The following is a 16,744-nucleotide window of genomic DNA, read 5'->3' as shown; positions in this document are numbered from 1 at the left end:
CAGCTTTCTACTTTAGACTCCATCGCAGCCCAGAGGCAGCCGATTGCATTATGTAGACTGAAACTGTGAATTCCCTACCTAATGGTACTGTCGGTTTTACCTACAAAAGATGGACGACAGTCGTTCAAGAAGGCGGCTCACCGCCACTTTCTCAAAGCCAATTAGGGATGAGCAATAAACGCTGGCCTTGCCAGCGATGCCCATATCCCGAGAAAGGAAAGTAAAGATCGAATTATTTCAAACAAACAATTGTTATTTTTAAATAACTTCAGGAGGGAAAAAGAGAAAGAGGGAGTCAATATCAAAAGAAAACCTTAGAATCCTGTCCACCATCTGCAAGGCACAAGTCAGGAGTGTGATGGAATACTCTCCATTTGCCTGGATGAGTGCAGCTCCCACAACACTCAAAGATTGACACCAACCAGGTCAAAGCAGCCCGCCTTTTGGCACCGCATCCACTATCTCAAACATTCACTCCCTCCACCACCAACAAACAGTGGCAGCAGCGTGTACCATCTACAAGATGCACTGCAGCAACTGGCCAAGGTTCCTTCCAAATCCACAACCTCTACCACGTAGGACAAGGGCAGCAGATGTGTGGGAACACCACCACCTGCAAGTTCCCCTCCAAGTCACTCACCATCCTGACTTGGAAATATATCACCGTTCCCTTCACTGTCGCTGGATCAAATATCTTGGAACTCCCTCCCTAACAGCACTGTGGGTGTACCTACACGACATGGACTGCAGCAGAAGTTCAAGGCAGTGGCTCACCACCACCTTCTCAAGGGAAATCAGGGATAGGCAATAAATGCTGGCCTTGCCAGCAACACTCACATCCCATGAATGAATTTTTAAAAAATTAAAAACCAACATAACACTTCAATGGTTTAAAAATAAAAAAACTAACTTGGCTGAAAAGATGATGTGTATGAACAGACTCAGGACGTTAAAGATTGTGTTCTCAGATGAATTATGATGGACAGTCTCCAGTCCAGGGTTTGCGATCCATTAAATGCTCATTTATTATTCTTACTTCTCCCCTAGCCATTTTCCATGGATGTTGACAGGTCTAACACAGACCGTGTGGGATGATCTTAATAGTTACTGCCTTGGAACAACAGGAACTCCACTGCAAACTCATTAGCAAACTGGAAACAGATTTCAAAAAAGTTACAGAATCCAACCAGGGCCATAACTCCCCCAGAAACAGGCCATTTTACACATCATAATCATATTCAGAAGCAAAATCCCAAATATTGGGATCTCGTTGTAATTTTGTTAAATTAAGTGCATCGTCACTACGACCCCACTCCCGATTTTACTTCCAAAGCCTGGAAATTAGAGGCAACTGCGGAGAGGGAAGAATTTGAATAAAGGCACATAACATGTTCGTCCTCGTGTCAGCATTGGGAGCGACCAGGCTTGAAGAGAACATACCAGAACAACAGCTTAGCATGTCTCAGACAGTTTCCCTGAGGTGGATCAAGTCTTTCCAAAGCTGCCATTTTGCACAAGCTCTTTAAGAATAAATATTAAATAGGTCGGCCCATAACTGCAGCCATCCGCTCATCTTAAAATGCTGCTGCCTGAACTTGGTACGGAGTCCACACCGAATTGTTTGGGTCTGATCAAGTCCCATTCTCCAACCTCCCCCACCACCTTAACTGATGCTCACAGCCCTTACAGGGCCCTGCACTCCGACTGATCTGACTAACTGTTGCTGACGCCCATCAATCCCAGCAGAAAAAGTTGTCTTTTTCCCCTCTGAAACACAAGCAACTTGGTACGTGGGGCGGAATGTTGACAGTCAGTTTAAAATGTTGACACTGGCAGCGTCCGCAGGAGGGAACAAGATAAGGAGAAATAATCAGATGGGAAATTAGAGGGAGAAACACTGCAAGGTAGGCCAGCAGCTAAATACGCTGGGACACATTTGCAGCTGCTACAGAAACCTTAAAGAAAACTCTACAATTTCACTCCACGTGCAGTATCCTTACTGACCAACAACGAACAACCAACTTACACTAAAGAGTCTTCGTATACAATGGACATTTAATGAACCTATCCAGTACTCCTAGTTATTCTTGGCGTTCAAACCTAATAACTTTTTGTTCAGTGCACAGGGTTTAGGGTTAAAATTGCCCTGTTAACGTGCACAATATCTCAACAGAACCTGAGTGACCACCTCAAGGTGTTTGTTCCAAGTGATTTTAATGTCTATATGCAGCTTAAGCACACAATATAGAGATAAATTATGTACAAGAGTTTTATTCCCCTAGAGATACATTTCGGGAGAGCGAGGATCTAATGGGGAGCAGGTGGAGTAGTGGCAATGTCACTGGACTAACAACCCAAAGGCCCAGGAATTCAAATCCCCGCCACGGCAGCTGGTGGAATTTAAATTCAATTAATTAATAAAATCTGGAACTGAAAGCTGGTCTCGGTCACAGTGACCATGAAAACACCAGCGATGGTTGTGAAAAGCCGCCCGGTTCACTAGCAGAAGGAAGTCCGCCATCCTTACCCGGTGCGGCCTACATGTGACTCCCGACCCACAGCGACGTGGTTGCCTCTTAACTGCACCCCCCCCGCCCCCTCCCCACCAGCGGTGGCTGAGCGAGCCACGCTCAGTTCAAGGGCAACAAATGCTGGACGTGCCAGTGATGCCCACATCCCCGGAAAGAGCGAGGGGACAAAAGGAAGAAATCACAAGGGCCACACTGAGCGAAATGGGGAGTGACAGGGAGCCGTTTTGTTCGCTAATCAAAGGCAGCACCCCCCTTTTCACTAATTCGGCTCATCTATATTTAGACTGGACTGAAAAAGTATTTAATAAAATCTCAACCCTTTTTTCGATGTGAAATGCGCAACATCACAGAAGTCTCCCTGTGTGAAGTCCCGTCATTCTGCAGGAAACAAAGCAGCTGCAGTTACTACAATTCTCCCGTCTAAATGACAAAAAATATTAAAGTTGCTGTTAAATAAATAGTTAGCCATAAACTCATTGAGCCGCTCAGGTCCTGTTTCCCCTACCCAATTCGGCCAGAGAGAACTGCAGAAACAGACTTTAGATCCCGTGGTGCAGTAAATTCCTACATCGGTTGCATCCTGTGGGGGGCAGAAAGTTCTCCGGAGTTTCAATGACATTGGCACTTGTTTTTTTTTATATTCGTTCACAGGATGTGGGCATCGCTGGCCAGGCCAGTATTTGATCCCCATCCCTAGTTGCCATGATTCAGGGGGCATTTAACAGTCAACCACGTTGATGTGGGTCTGAAGTCAAATGTAGGCCAGACCAGGTAAGGACAGTAGATTTCCTTCTCTAACAGAAGGGGAGTGTCCCTATTGGACATTAGTGAACCGCATGGGTTTTTGACAATAGACAATGGTCATCGTTAAGACTTTTAATTCCACCATCTGCCATGGTGGGATTTGAACCCAGGTCCCCAGAGCATTACCCTGGGTCTCTGGATTACTAGTCCAGCAACAACACAACTACATCATCACCTCCCTGTGATTCTATCTGTGATCCAGTCAACTTTAGACCAACTGACACATACAGTATGGCAGATATTACACAAGGATGCATAATTAACACTGAATTGAAGGCCCGTTTATTTATTCTTGATCCTCCATCCATTGCAAACACTATAGACTACATACACACACACACACACCCACACACACACAGACACACACACACACACATTACAGCAGATGGTGGTCATCTGCTCCATTGTGCCTGTGGTGGCTCTTTGAGAGAACAATCATACCTAGTCCCACACCCCCAACCACCACTGCCCCTCTACAAACTCTCCACCCACCAGAAGAAATTCCAGTCTTCCGTTGATAATCAAAAAGGTGATAATTTCTTTCAAATGTGACCTGATCTTTGGGGGATCCCTGTCCTACCCTGATCTTTGGGGGATCCCTGTCCTACCCTTTATGGGGCCCTTTTCTGCCTTTCCAGAGGGCAAAACGTAACAAACTTATGCCAGCCTGGAGCATTTTCCACCCCCCCACACCCCACCACCACCAACCCACCCACCCCCCACCACCCCACCCACCCCCCACTCCCCACCACCACCCACCCCCTACCAACCCACCCATCCCCCACTACCCCACCCAACCCACCCACCCCCCACTCCCCACCACCCACCCCCCACCACCCCACCCACACCAGCCTTGCCTCCTCTGGCACCAAGGACTTTGCGTTGGATGGAGGTCTGAAGGTAGACAACAAGACCTCTGAAACTTCCCAGCAACGGCTGGACCCTGGGTCTGAGCTGACTTTCGAGATCTCTGTGGCACTCCTGGTGGGGTTGCTGTGAAAGTGTGGATGGATCAGAGTAATTCCAGACCCTTGTTGTACTGAAAAAAGTGACTTCCAGGGAGCATTGAATGGAAGTTAGGTCCTATGGAACTGTAGCTCCGAAAGGAACCTTCTGGAGAAAAGCGAAGCGGTGGGGGGCTGGTACCAATATAAAATGCCTCTCTCTTCGGACCCTACAATAAAATTTTGTCATGGCTGGGATAATATGCAGGCCGTAAGAAATGAAACCTCCACATGTTAACTTTTCTCCACAATGGTACAAATGATCCAAAGTACAAATTCTGCTTCTGGAATGATAACCAGTGCACATTCTGTCCTGAATAAAAGTTTTAATATAAGACTGCTCCAGAGGTTTCCTGTTCCACACCACACCTCTCCCTCACCCCCCCCCACCACCCACTAATAATGCATTGTCACAACCCTGCTCATTCCTACATTATCTCATGTGGCACCTGTGCCTTCTACAATCATCAGTGTGCATTGCTACTCTGACAGAAGGCTCAGGCACACAACGAGAGAGGCCCCCTTCTTTCCAAAGTCTGTGGTAAAGGGTCATACCTACACCCTTATATTACACCAACCCATGACAGTTGAGGCAGACAGGAATCAATCCCTTATCTGCAGGAACTATGTTTAAACAAAGAGCTTTTTTTTAAAAAAAAAAGCGCTGGTAGAGCAGTGGTTTAACAAAACTTTCAACTGGCGAGTGCAAGATCCTTTTGAGAAATTGTTTGTGGACAGCCTCCGGGTCAGGCGCGAATGGAGGCGCGCAAAACGTGATCTCGCTTTGAGCGGGCGCGTGGTGTTTGGCGCAGTAGAAAGTGGTCTTCTGATGTTGCAAATGCATTGTTGGAGCGAGTGGCGGGGGGGAGCAGAATGGTATTCTGCATTGAACTGCAATAGACCCGAAAGGGAACATTTGATGCTGATGATGGTGCCCAAAATGGAATATGCTCAGCTTTGCAGCATCCAATATGCCTTACGTCGAGTGTATTTTATCTAAGACGGCAATGAATGCTGACGGCTTCCAGCGCTAAATCCCCCAGCATTTTAAAGTTGCGAATGGTTGACAGCACCAAGGTACTAACAACACCGTGCCCCCCACCCCCACCACCTCCACCTCCTCCCCACCCCCACACCCCATCTTGCAGCAGAAACCTGTCCAAAGCAGTTGGTTTGTTGCTTTAATCCACATCGAGGAGACAAAGCCCTTTGTCTGGGCAGCCAAACCTGAAAAGCAACTTCGGAGAAGGTGCCCGAGTTCAACACCTCGTGCTGCACGCTGACAACAGAGAAACACAAGGGACTCAGTGTCCGAGTCGCTTTCCTGTGCAGGCTCTGTTTCAAATATCCTGACTGCATTCGAAGCTCAGGAAAGCTGCTAATAATGCCTCACCTCCAGCTCAGCTGCCAATTAAGAAAGAAAGGATTATTTACACGCTGCCCCTGACCTTTGTGTGTTGAGAATGTTTGGTGAAAGATGGAAGAAATTTTGCTCTCCCTCCCTCCTTCCTTTCACTCCCATGAAGTGCTTTAACCGTCCTTCACTTCCCAAACACAGATTGAAAGATTATATACATCAGAATGTGCGTATGAAACATCAGTCCCCCCGCAGCTCCTGGTGAATGCCAGCAACACTTCCGGGTAATGCATTAGGATGAGGGAACAACCTACAAGGCAGGATAACACACCACCAACAGCCCTCAAAACCAACGGACAAGAGCCAAGTTCTGCAGCCCTACTGCAGGTCCACATTTAAGGAACGATACACTTGGAGGTGGTACAGCGTAGGTTCACTAAGTTGATCCCTGAAATGAGGGGGGTTGTCCTATGATGAGAGGCTGAGTAAATTGGGCCTATATTCTCTGGAGTTTAGAAAAATGAGAGGTGATCTCATTGAAACACACAAGACTCTGAAGGGGCTTGATAAGGGTAGACGCTGAGAGATTGTTTCCACTGGTCGGGGGGAATCTAAAATACAGGGGCACAGTCTCAGGATGAGGGGCCGATCATTTGGGACTGAGATGAGGAGAAATGTCTTCGTTCATAGGGTTGTGGATGCTCCATCGCTGAATATATTTACTGTTCAGATAGAGAGATTTTTGGTCTCTCAGGGAATCCAGGGATAAGGCGAGCTAGCAGCAGAGTTGAAGCCCAAGATCAGCCATGATTGTATTGAATGGCGGAGCAGGCTCAACAGGCCATGTGGTCTACTCCTGCTCCTATTTTTTGTGTTTGTGCATCTGTCTGTGGGTGGTGGGCAATAAGGTAACTAACGGAGCGTGGTGGCTCCACGACCATCGCCAACTTCAGTCATGGCGCAAGCAGCAATCAGTTGCTGAAGGCCAGGCTGAGAATAGTTACTGGCGTCTTCCGCCAGAAGTGGCGAGTAGGTGATCGTAAGCTACCTCCTTCCATGGTCCCTACCATTGTCAGCGTCCAGCCTTTTCAGACCACTCAATGTGACATCAAGAAGGCACTCGTGTTCACGAAACAGAGCTCAGGCCTGTGGGCCCTGTCAATACCTCAGCTGTAAAGCTGAAAGCCTGCACACTAAAACGAGTCAGACCCCCAGCCAAGCTATTCCAGACAAGCTTGGACATTGGCAACTGCCCAACAATATCGAAAATTGACCATGTATGCCAAAAAGGCCAGGACAAAGCTAACTCAGGCAATGACTGAGCTATCATCCTCTTCCCAATCACCAGCAAAGTGACTGAAGAAGTCACCAACGCCACCATCAAATGCCACCCCTGACCAGCTGGTTGACATTCAGTTTGGGTTCAAGTGGCCAGAGCCATTTGGGGTCCAGACCCCATTGCAGCCTCGATCCAGTTGTGGGTACAAGAACTGAATGCTAAGGGAGAGGTGAGAGCAATTGTCCTCAACGTCAAACAGATTATGAGGCCCCAGCAGAACCGAGGTTAATGGGGTTTACAGGGGAACCCTCCAGTGACCGGAATCATATCAGATACAAAGGAAGATTCTCATAGTGCAAGAGTCACAGTCTCAGGATATCGTTTCTGGAGTTCCTCAAGGCAGCAACTTCAGCCCAGCCATCCTCAGCAACCTTCCCTCCTTCGTAAGGTCAGGGGTGCTGATGCTCACTGACATTTCTACAGTGTTCAGCTTCATTCCTAATGCTTCAAGACTGAAACAGACTATGCCAGCTTACAGCAGGCCCTGGATAACATCAAGGCATGGGCTGCAAAACGGGAGATGCCATTTGTGCCTCAAAAATGCAGGCGACAATCTTTTCCAACAAGGGAAGGTCTATTACCTACCTCTCCTTGAGCTTCACTTTCTGGCTCCTTAGTGCTCCACCTGATTCCCCCCACTATAAGGCTTAGGTCGATCAGGTTAGGAGCTGGATAGAATACCCACCATTCGACTAGATGGTAGGTGCAGGAACACTCAAGGAGCACCAGGACAGAGCAGTGCAGCTTGATCAGCACCCCATTCAGTAGATTCAATGTCCACTCACTGGATGCATTACAGCAACCCACCAATCTCCCTTCCGCAGCACCCCCACAGCCCCATCATCTCAGCCACTGAGAAGTTCAAAGTTCACCAATGTTGATGAAACTCTGCGCACTCTCAGGTGTCCTCCAAGTTACACACTATTCTGACTTGGACATATAAAATTGCTTTCATTGTTGCTGGGACTTATTTTCACCATTGTGGAAACCCTATCTCACAATTACTGCAACAGTTGTTTTTTAATTTGTTCATTCAGAGGATGTGAGCATCACTGAGTTGGCCAGCATTTATTGCCCATCCCTAATTGCCCTCGTTGCCTTCTTGAACGGCTGCAGTTGGCTACTACCCCAATGCTGTCAGGAAGGGAGTTCCAAGATTTAGACCCAGCGACGGCGAAAGAACCACGATATATTTCCAAGTCAGGATGATGTGCGGGCTTGGAGCAGAATGTGCAGGTGCAGGTGGTGTTCCCATGCATCTGCTGCCTTTGCCCTTTTAGGTGGTAGAGGTCACGGGCTTGGAAGGTGCTGTCTAAGGAGCCTTGGTGAGTTGCTTCAGTGCATCTTGTAGATGGTACACACTGCTGCTACTGTGCGTCGGTGGTGGAGGAGGTGCCAGTCAAGTGGGTTGCTTTGCCCTGGATGGTGTCGATCTTCTTGAGTGTTGTGGGAGCTGCACTCATCCAGGCAAGAGGAGAGTATTCCATCCCACTCCTGACTTGTGCCTTGTCGGTGGTGGACAGGCTTTGGAGGGGAGCCCTTTGCAGAAATCCAGGGTTGAAGAAGATGACCCAACACCTCCTCAAGGCAACTAAGGATGGACAATAAATGTGGCATGACCAACAAGATTAAAAAATAAACGCTTGTGAAAAGGTTGAGAATTATACAGACGCCCAACAGAAGAATGGAGATTTTTTATGCTGTCTCTTTACCCCTTCATGTTGCAGTCAGGCGGCTGCTATACAGCCTCACCTAGATACATCGTCTATTCCTTTACTCTAACCATCAGCACTCTCTTTGGATTTTGTACATGAAACCTTTTGTCATTTCATCTCTCCTGCCCTCCACTCTATCACAGACTTTCCTTTTCGTTCTTCCTGCCCCCTCCCCCACTTTCCACGGCTTAAAATTGTTGACACATTTCTACCTTTCTATGAAAGGGCACAGGCCTGAAACGTTAACTCTGTTTCTCTCTCCACAGACGCTGCCTGACCTTACTGAGTATTTCTAACATTTTTTGTTTTTATTACTGATTTCCAGCATCTGCAGTATTTTGCTTTAGTGTTACCGGGGGTTTTCAGCTGGTTACAGGAATATTGCCCAATTATGAACAGGTAACTAAAGAGAGGGGGGCGGAGGCGGGGGGATGCCAAACTGAGTAGAGCAAGCTCCCACAAACAGGAAAGTGATTATGACCAGATAATGCTTTTTTTTTGGTGTGATGTTGATTGAGGGATAAATATTGGCCAGGACGCCGGGGATAACCATGCCCCCCTACCCCCACAACACCACCCCCCCAGCTCATCTTCAAAATAGCACTAGGAGATCTTTTCTATCTGCCTGCACGGGCTTCAGTTGAATGTTGTATCCAAAAGACGGCACCTCCAACAGTCCAGCACTCCCCAGGTACTGCACTGGAGTGTCAGCCTGGAATCCTATCCTCAAGTGTCCGGAGCGGGACTTGAGCCCACAGCTTTCTGACTCAAGAGGGAAGAGTGTGACACACAGGGGCCTGGAGATAGACAGTGAACAAGAACAGGAACCCTATAGCTGTTGTCCCCTCTTTCTATTCCAGATTGCTGGACAGGTACCAGGGACCAGGACCCAAACAGGGGCGAGCTCCGTCATGGTTCGCTTAGCAGTGGACTATCAAAACAGATGCAGGCTGTGCCAGAGGTATCCTGGCAGCCAAAGCAACCCTACCCCACCCCAGCATGAGTCAGCCTTCAGGCAAAGGATCTGAAGACACAAAGGAAAATGCTGTTTTAACTCCGAGATGGCAGGGCCCCCATCAGAAACCGCTTGCTCGCAGAAAAAAAGGGGGAGCGCACTGGGCCTCAGACGCACACTAAAACGTCAAGAGTAAAATCCGGTTCGCTCCGGCTTGGCTGGGTTCACGCAAGAGGCAATGGAGGGAGAAGCCAAGCAGGGAGAAGAAAGCGGGTGTGGAACCCTATCCTGATGCTGCAGCAGAACCAGCTTCCAACTTGCCTGTAACAAAAACAGTATTACCTGGAAAAACTCAGCAGGTCTGGCAGCATCGGCGGAGAAGAAAAGAGTCGACGTTTCGAGTCCTCGTGACCCTTCAGCAGAGGACTCGAAAGGTCGACTCTTTTCTTCTCCGCTCGATGCTGCCAGACCTGCTGAGTTTTTCCAGGTAATTCTGTTTTTGTTTTGGATTTCCAGCATCCGCGGTTTTCTGTTTTTATCTAACTTGCCTGTGGCAGTCAACGCCACTCAGCTGCTGTACTGCGGGCAAGGGCCTTGCATCGACAGACTGTTGTTCCACTGCACAGCCACAGCGGGCAGGCTGGCAATCTAAAATATACATTTCAAAAAAACTTAAAGGGCCAGCTGTCATCTCGTAAGTACGTGTCAAGATTGAATCCAAACGGAAAACATGTACTTCTTTTCTCTTGCCCCATCTCTCAGTATCTGTGATGATGTGACAAGATGGCCGTTTTAGTTCAAAGCACCATGAGAGAAGGCTGGAATTAAAAGCCACGACTAGCATACACCAGCAATTTCCTCGGTGTTTCTCCCACTCCAACCCCTGGAGTTTGCGCCGATCTTCTGTCAAAATTACAACGGCCAATCGAGAGAAGCCGCGAGGAAATTCTCAACGGGGGGAAAAAAAAAATCCGGACGTCACATCAGAAGGGAGCTCCTCGATTGGATGAAGGGTTCCACCCCAAAAACATTGCATCTTGAGCACAAAATCTAGCCTGACAATCCAGTGCAGGACTGGGGGGGTGCCGCACTGTCGGAGGTGCCGTCTTTGCAATGAGACATTAAACTGAGGCCTGCCTGCTTGGGGAGGTAGATGTGAAAGATCCCGTGGCAGTATCTGGAAGGCGAGGAGGGGAGATATTCCTAGCGTCCTGGCCAATATTTATCCCTCAATCAACATCAGGTTATTTCACTGTTATTTGTGGGAGCTTGCTGTGCGCAATATTACAACAGAGACTTATTGACTTTCTGACACTTCTGGATGCCTGAGATTATGAAAGGTGTTACATAAATGCAAGCCTTTCTTTGTCAACACACTTTTAACATCAACTGTGTACAATGTGCAGCGAAGGTTGTTTTATGAGGAAAGGTTGAGCAGGTTGGGCCTGTACTCATTAGAGTTTAGAAGAATGAGAGGTGACCTTATTGAAACGTATAATATTCTGGTTGACAGGGTACATGCTGAGAGGTTGTCTCCCCTCCTGGGGGAAATCTAGAACCAGGGGGCGCAGTTTCAAGATAAGGGGTCTCCCATTTAAAGCAGAGATGAGGAGGAATCTCTCCTCTCAGAGGGCCATTGATCTTTGGAATTCTCTACCCCAGCGAGCAGTGGGGGGGACTGGGTCATTGAACGTATTCGAGGCTGAGTTAGGCAGATCTTTGATCAACAAGGGAATCAAGGGTTACAGGGAGTAGGCCGGAAAGTGAAATTAAGACCACAACCTGATCGGCCATTATTTTACTGAATAGCGGAGCAGGCTTGAGGGGCCAAATGTCCTATCCCTGCTCCTATTTCTTACTTTGCTTACCCCCAGGTGCTGAGGTCAGGTACGCTGCACCTCCCACAGACAAAAGCCAGGGCCCTTCAGGCCACCACATGTCAGCTACTGGCTGGATAAACGGACTCAGCCATCGGGGGAGTGGAGGTTTCCCTTTATATCTCTTTTGTCATTCGAGAGCGCCATTTGTCATTCCCCTGAAGTGCTTGGCAGTTTTATGCATCAATTCAAACTATTATCAGATCAGTGGAGAAGATAAATAAATTCCTCATAAATTAATTTACAAAGAGACTGCTCTCAACAGCACCGCACAAAGTGCTCAGAGGAGATCTTGCCCCGTAATCTTCCAGCTGCCATTGTCTCAGGGAAGATGTCAAAGAGTTATTCAGCTGAACAGCTGCAACTATGCTAACTGAAAACAGGCCTACCCTGCCCCACCAATGAATAGATATTAAATGTTCATTGCTTTACCTGTGTCTGCACTGGCACACTCCAAAAAGGAAGCAATGGCAAGACACATGTTCAAACGGGAGAGACGGCGTGGTCAATATTCTCTTAAAAGTCATGCCTCTGGGCACACATGGATGGATGTCACACTCTTAAGCACTTCAGCATTTAAACCGTCCAGTGATGGCTGCTGGACACAACGTCGAACAAGGAAAAGCTGTAGCATTGAAAGGTGTGTGATAATAAGGCAGCGTTTTAGGTAGAGTCAGGTCAACAGTGAGTTAGACGTTATAATTTAAACATAACATGGAAATGGTGCGTGTGTGCGTGTGCGCGTGTGCATATATTGGGGGGGCGGGAAATAAGTTAAAAGCTGATTAACACTGGTGCAAGCATATAAACAAGTGCGTAGATTAGTCTCTTGAGCTTTCCCAGTATTATTGCTCCACCAATGCTGGCTGTGCCTTCAGCTGCCAAGGCCCTTTGCTCTGGAATTCCCTCCCTAAACCTCTCCTTCTTCCGTTAAGATGCTCCTTAAAACCTCCCTCTCTGTCCTAAGCTTCTAGTCCAATATTATGTAGTGTGGAGTCTTTTAATTTTGCTTTATAATGCACCTGTGAAGCACCTCGCACATTTTATTATTACTAAAGGTGCTGTATAAGTACAAGTTGTTGTAGTCACAGAAGCCCAGACCAGAAATCACTCGTCAAAAAAAACTGTTAAACTGTTATGCAGAGCAGACAGTGGGAGCCTCAGACATTTCTGGCAGTAGGCAATAGGAATATAAAAGGGAAAAGGTAAATGTAGTTAGCTAGAGAGTTAAAATCTGAACCTTTGAGTTTCCCCTTAAGGATGACACAAGGACTTCCTGAATACTTCACCTGAAAGCCAGTGACGATAAAATGTGGGTCACAAAGTACTGGCTTAATTGCTCGATTTTAACAATCCCATTTCAACAAAATGCTGAACAGAGCTCCTTTGGGTTGCTTCAAGAAATGTTCTCCAGAACGCCCCCCCACCCAGCCCATTTTCTTCCCCCCACCCTCCTGAAGGCATTGACTGCTGTCGTGGAATTGTCCATGGCCACCCAGCACCCCTGCCTGTACCTTCTCCAAGGACCCAGGATCCATGAGTGGGCTTTGGACAGCCTATTCAACTGCAGGGGCCGGCATCATCGAATCTGATCAACTCCTCATCTGACATCTGGCACACATGCAAAAGTGGACAGCAATCACAGGACGAGCCCCTGGCCGATACTCCCCTCCGCAAACTGTAGGATCCGAGGCCCAGTCTATAAACAGTGGCAATATCCAGCAGGGACCATTGATCCAAGCTGGTCCATTTGATTCAGCCACTTACTAGATAACATCATTGAAGCTACTAACTTATCAAAACAAAATCTGAGCCAGTCACTATCTCACATTTGGATAAACAGATATCCATGGGTGGTGGGGGGTGGGGGGAGGGCAGGGAGCAGGCATGATTGTACATTAAAGGGGCCTTGTTATGCTGATAACTAGCTACCTCCAGTCCTCTGGTTACCAATTTTATAAAATGACAAGGGAGCCATTGTAGAATGAATGGAGCCTCTGCTAACAAACTTCCTCACCGCAGCAGGTGAGAACATTGAGAGAAACACAAACTTTTTCCGGACAGCCATTCCAGGCCACTCTGAGCCCCCGAAACCATGACGATACCTCTTTAAGCTGTGAGGTGGGGTGGGGGGGAAGCCCTCACAACAATAACAACAACAACAACTTGTATTTATAAGGCATCTCCGACAATAGTAAAACATTCTCAAAACGCTTCACAGGCAAGTTATTAAACAAAACCTGACATCAAAGCCACAGGAGGAGTTAGGTCAGGTCAAGGGACCACAAGCTTTGTCAGACAGGTAGGTTTTAAGAAGTGTTTTAAAGGAGGGGAGAGAGGTGGAAGAGACTTAGGGAGGAAATTCCAACACTTGGGGCGATCCATCATTCCAAATGACACCATTTGAAGTCAGACCGGCAGTGATTGCTTCCGAGCTTTCGTAGATGCTGAAGTGATGTCCGACCTTTTCAGGTAGGGGGGTTGCAGCAGGCACCACCACAAATTCTCTCCTACTTCCTTGGGACATGGCCTCACTCGGATGTCGGGCGGGTTTAGAGCTTCCTCGTTTAATGCGCTGCGACTGGAGTGGGAATCAGAGTTCACGTTCCTTTCCTAAGTCAGAGACGCCAAGCGTAACATCCAGCCCTCTGCCTGGGCTGAAGGGCGGCAACCCTGCACAGTGAGGGGCAGAATCTAGGGCCTTTCAATGGCTGCTCACTAGAGAAAGGAGCTGTGCCCTGGAGTTCCTGGAAGCAGGCACTTTTAATTAGAAGAATGATCTTTCTATTTGATCGGCCATACTCTCGCCTGATTCACGCTTTTCCGGTTAAACGGCTTTGCGATCCCTTTTTATAGCGCCTGGTTTACCAGGATCCCCATCTCCCCTGCTCCCTCCCACAACGTAATGGTCAAATCCCAGCCTTCCTCTGGCTTCGGTTACGTTGCGGGTATGAGAATGATACAGAGGAAATAGGAGCCTGGGCCCGACTTACCTGCGAGCAGGGGGAAGGGTTGTCACGGCAACTTGCCGTGCTGTGAATAGGTGAGCAGACTGTGCTCTGAACGCAGGAACAGCAGCAGCCAAGACTTCACAGTCTTGTGATAAAAAGGAAGCAAGGTCGGCCTGTGATGGCCGAGTTCCTTCTGAAATGGGGTTGAATTTGCTTTTGAGGATGCTAGAGTAGTGGTCGAGGGATGACAATACGCAACACAATGGCATTTGGATCAGCAAACTTTACAGAACTTTACAAGAGGTTGTACTGTGGTAGAAAACAAATACAATTCTGAAAATGCATGAGCTGGACTTGCACTAATGATTGAGAGCGGCCAAATCTCGTCCACAGTTGGCCTTCCGAGCTCACTACCAAAACATCAGCGACGGCAATCAGGGAAGTTTTAGCTTGGGCATTTAAGAAAAGTACAGCTGAAGGCAAACAGGGTTGTCCTTGGAGACAGATAAAAGGACCTGACCTTTGCCATTGTGAAGACATCTGTAAGCCACTTTTTCTGGGACTCAACTGAGCTGTTGTTCGGTCTTTCTGGGCCAAGTGAAAGTGTGCAGGTAGCTTCCCTCACTCGTTGCAAAGGGAGTTCTGGGGGGTAGGGGTGGGGTTGTGGGGGGGGCGGGGGGTAAGAGAAGGGTCCCCGTCTTCTAAACGGGGCCGTAAGAGCAGGCAAAATAAAACAGGAGGAGAATGGCACACTGAAGCTCTGCATTTATAGATTTGACATCTCTTTTCTGGAATCCCTTAACACAAAGTATAGAAGCAACCACAAACACGCCACCAGTGCACTTAGTGAAAAGGGGTGGAGAGAACGAACCAGTGGAACCAGTCCTACCCCTATCTCCTGTTAGACCATTGCAGAGACTTTCTGTCATCCAACTTTTTAACACATTCCGCAGTGGAGCTTTCTGGAAATTCACGCTGCGGACATGTGCAACGAGCTCAAAAGGCAAAGTTCCTCATTTTCCTGTCTGCATTGCCCAGGATTAGTGCTTATGTTGCACACAACATCACAGGTAAAATCTGCAGCTATTAATTAAAGTAGCCACTGTCTCCTTTAAGAATCCGTTTGCCTCATGTTGCAGTTGAAATGAAAGGAGGCGATTTTTCTCCTCCTTATCCTGCACGTTGCCAGGACAGTACAACTTTTTCTCTCTCTCTCTCTTGGAACTGCAGCTTGCAGACAAGGTCACAAAGTTTGTCAGTGTGACCCTTGAACTGTGCAGGATATGAGCCTGCATCGAGCATGCTGTGTGAGTCTGCAGTTCATTTGTCAAGGATATCCTGCATGGGTATCCAAAAATAAGCTACTTAAGAATTCGAAAACACACGAATCCTCTTCCAAACCTCCGCGCTTAAAGCAAAACAGGCAAAATGCACAAAATCTTTCTATACTCACAGTTGCTGCACCTTCCCAACAGACCCAATTTCACATGCCACTCACAACTGATATAACCACCGTGATCACGTAGGTGTTTATCACATGGCAATGCCAAGATTTAATGGACCATTTCCAATCCTTTATGGGGGGAGATGGGAGGGGAAAGGAAGACACGGAGGCTGAAATAGTCTTGCAGCTTGACAGATGGTCTACGTGGATGGTACATACCTGGGTACCAGATGCTTTAAAGTGGATGACAAACAGCTCAGGCTACAGACACAGTCAACTCATCTCCAGAAGAGTGCTATGCAAGTAGGAGTCTTCACATTCAATTAATTTCTTTCCATATCTGACAGGAGCTACATGACCCAGTAAGCAGCATTAGTATAAAGTCCTAATCCTCCGGTGTGTCCGCCACAATGACACACTGAATATTACAGGCCCTTTTTAGCACTTTTTTGCAGGGGTTGGCTGAAGCATTTCAGCCTCAAAAGTGAACAAAGATAAAAAGAAAAGAGTCAGGTTACAGATTTTTGTGGAATTCTGAATAGCAGGAAATCTCCAGTTCCTCTGCGTAGTCAGTTAGCCCAGTCAGCTTTAGGTAGATGATGGCCAGCTGGCTTAAGGTATCACAGCAGTAATCAGCGTTGTTTGTGAACTTATTTAAGTGCGTTGCTGTCGATGTGCAATATGGAAATTTTCACCCGGCAAAAGGATTTTTAGTGTCATCTTGTTTTCTCATCCCAATTCAATGCCTCAAGTTGCTCCCACCACCA

At 47.6% G+C, this 16,744-nt stretch overlaps 1 protein-coding gene across 1 annotated transcript in view; it reads right to left on the bottom strand.

The window, feature by feature from the left end:
- rreb1a (ras responsive element binding protein 1a) overlaps window positions 1-16,203 on the bottom strand; it is a 144,674-nt gene extending 128,471 nt beyond the window's left edge. Inside the window, exon 1 of the mRNA XM_078539559.1 lies at window positions 16,197-16,203. The gene's annotated coding sequence lies outside the window, so the exon portion shown is untranslated. The remainder of the gene's footprint in view (window positions 1-16,196) is intronic.
- Between the last annotated feature and the right edge of the window lie 541 nt (window positions 16,204-16,744).

This window comes from Cetorhinus maximus, chromosome 3 (assembly GCF_964194155.1).
Source record: "Cetorhinus maximus chromosome 3, sCetMax3.hap1.1, whole genome shotgun sequence".
NCBI lineage: Eukaryota > Metazoa > Chordata > Chondrichthyes > Lamniformes > Cetorhinidae > Cetorhinus > Cetorhinus maximus.
Note: the sequence above shows the minus strand (reverse complement) of the source record. Positions and strands in the feature narration are given on the sequence as shown.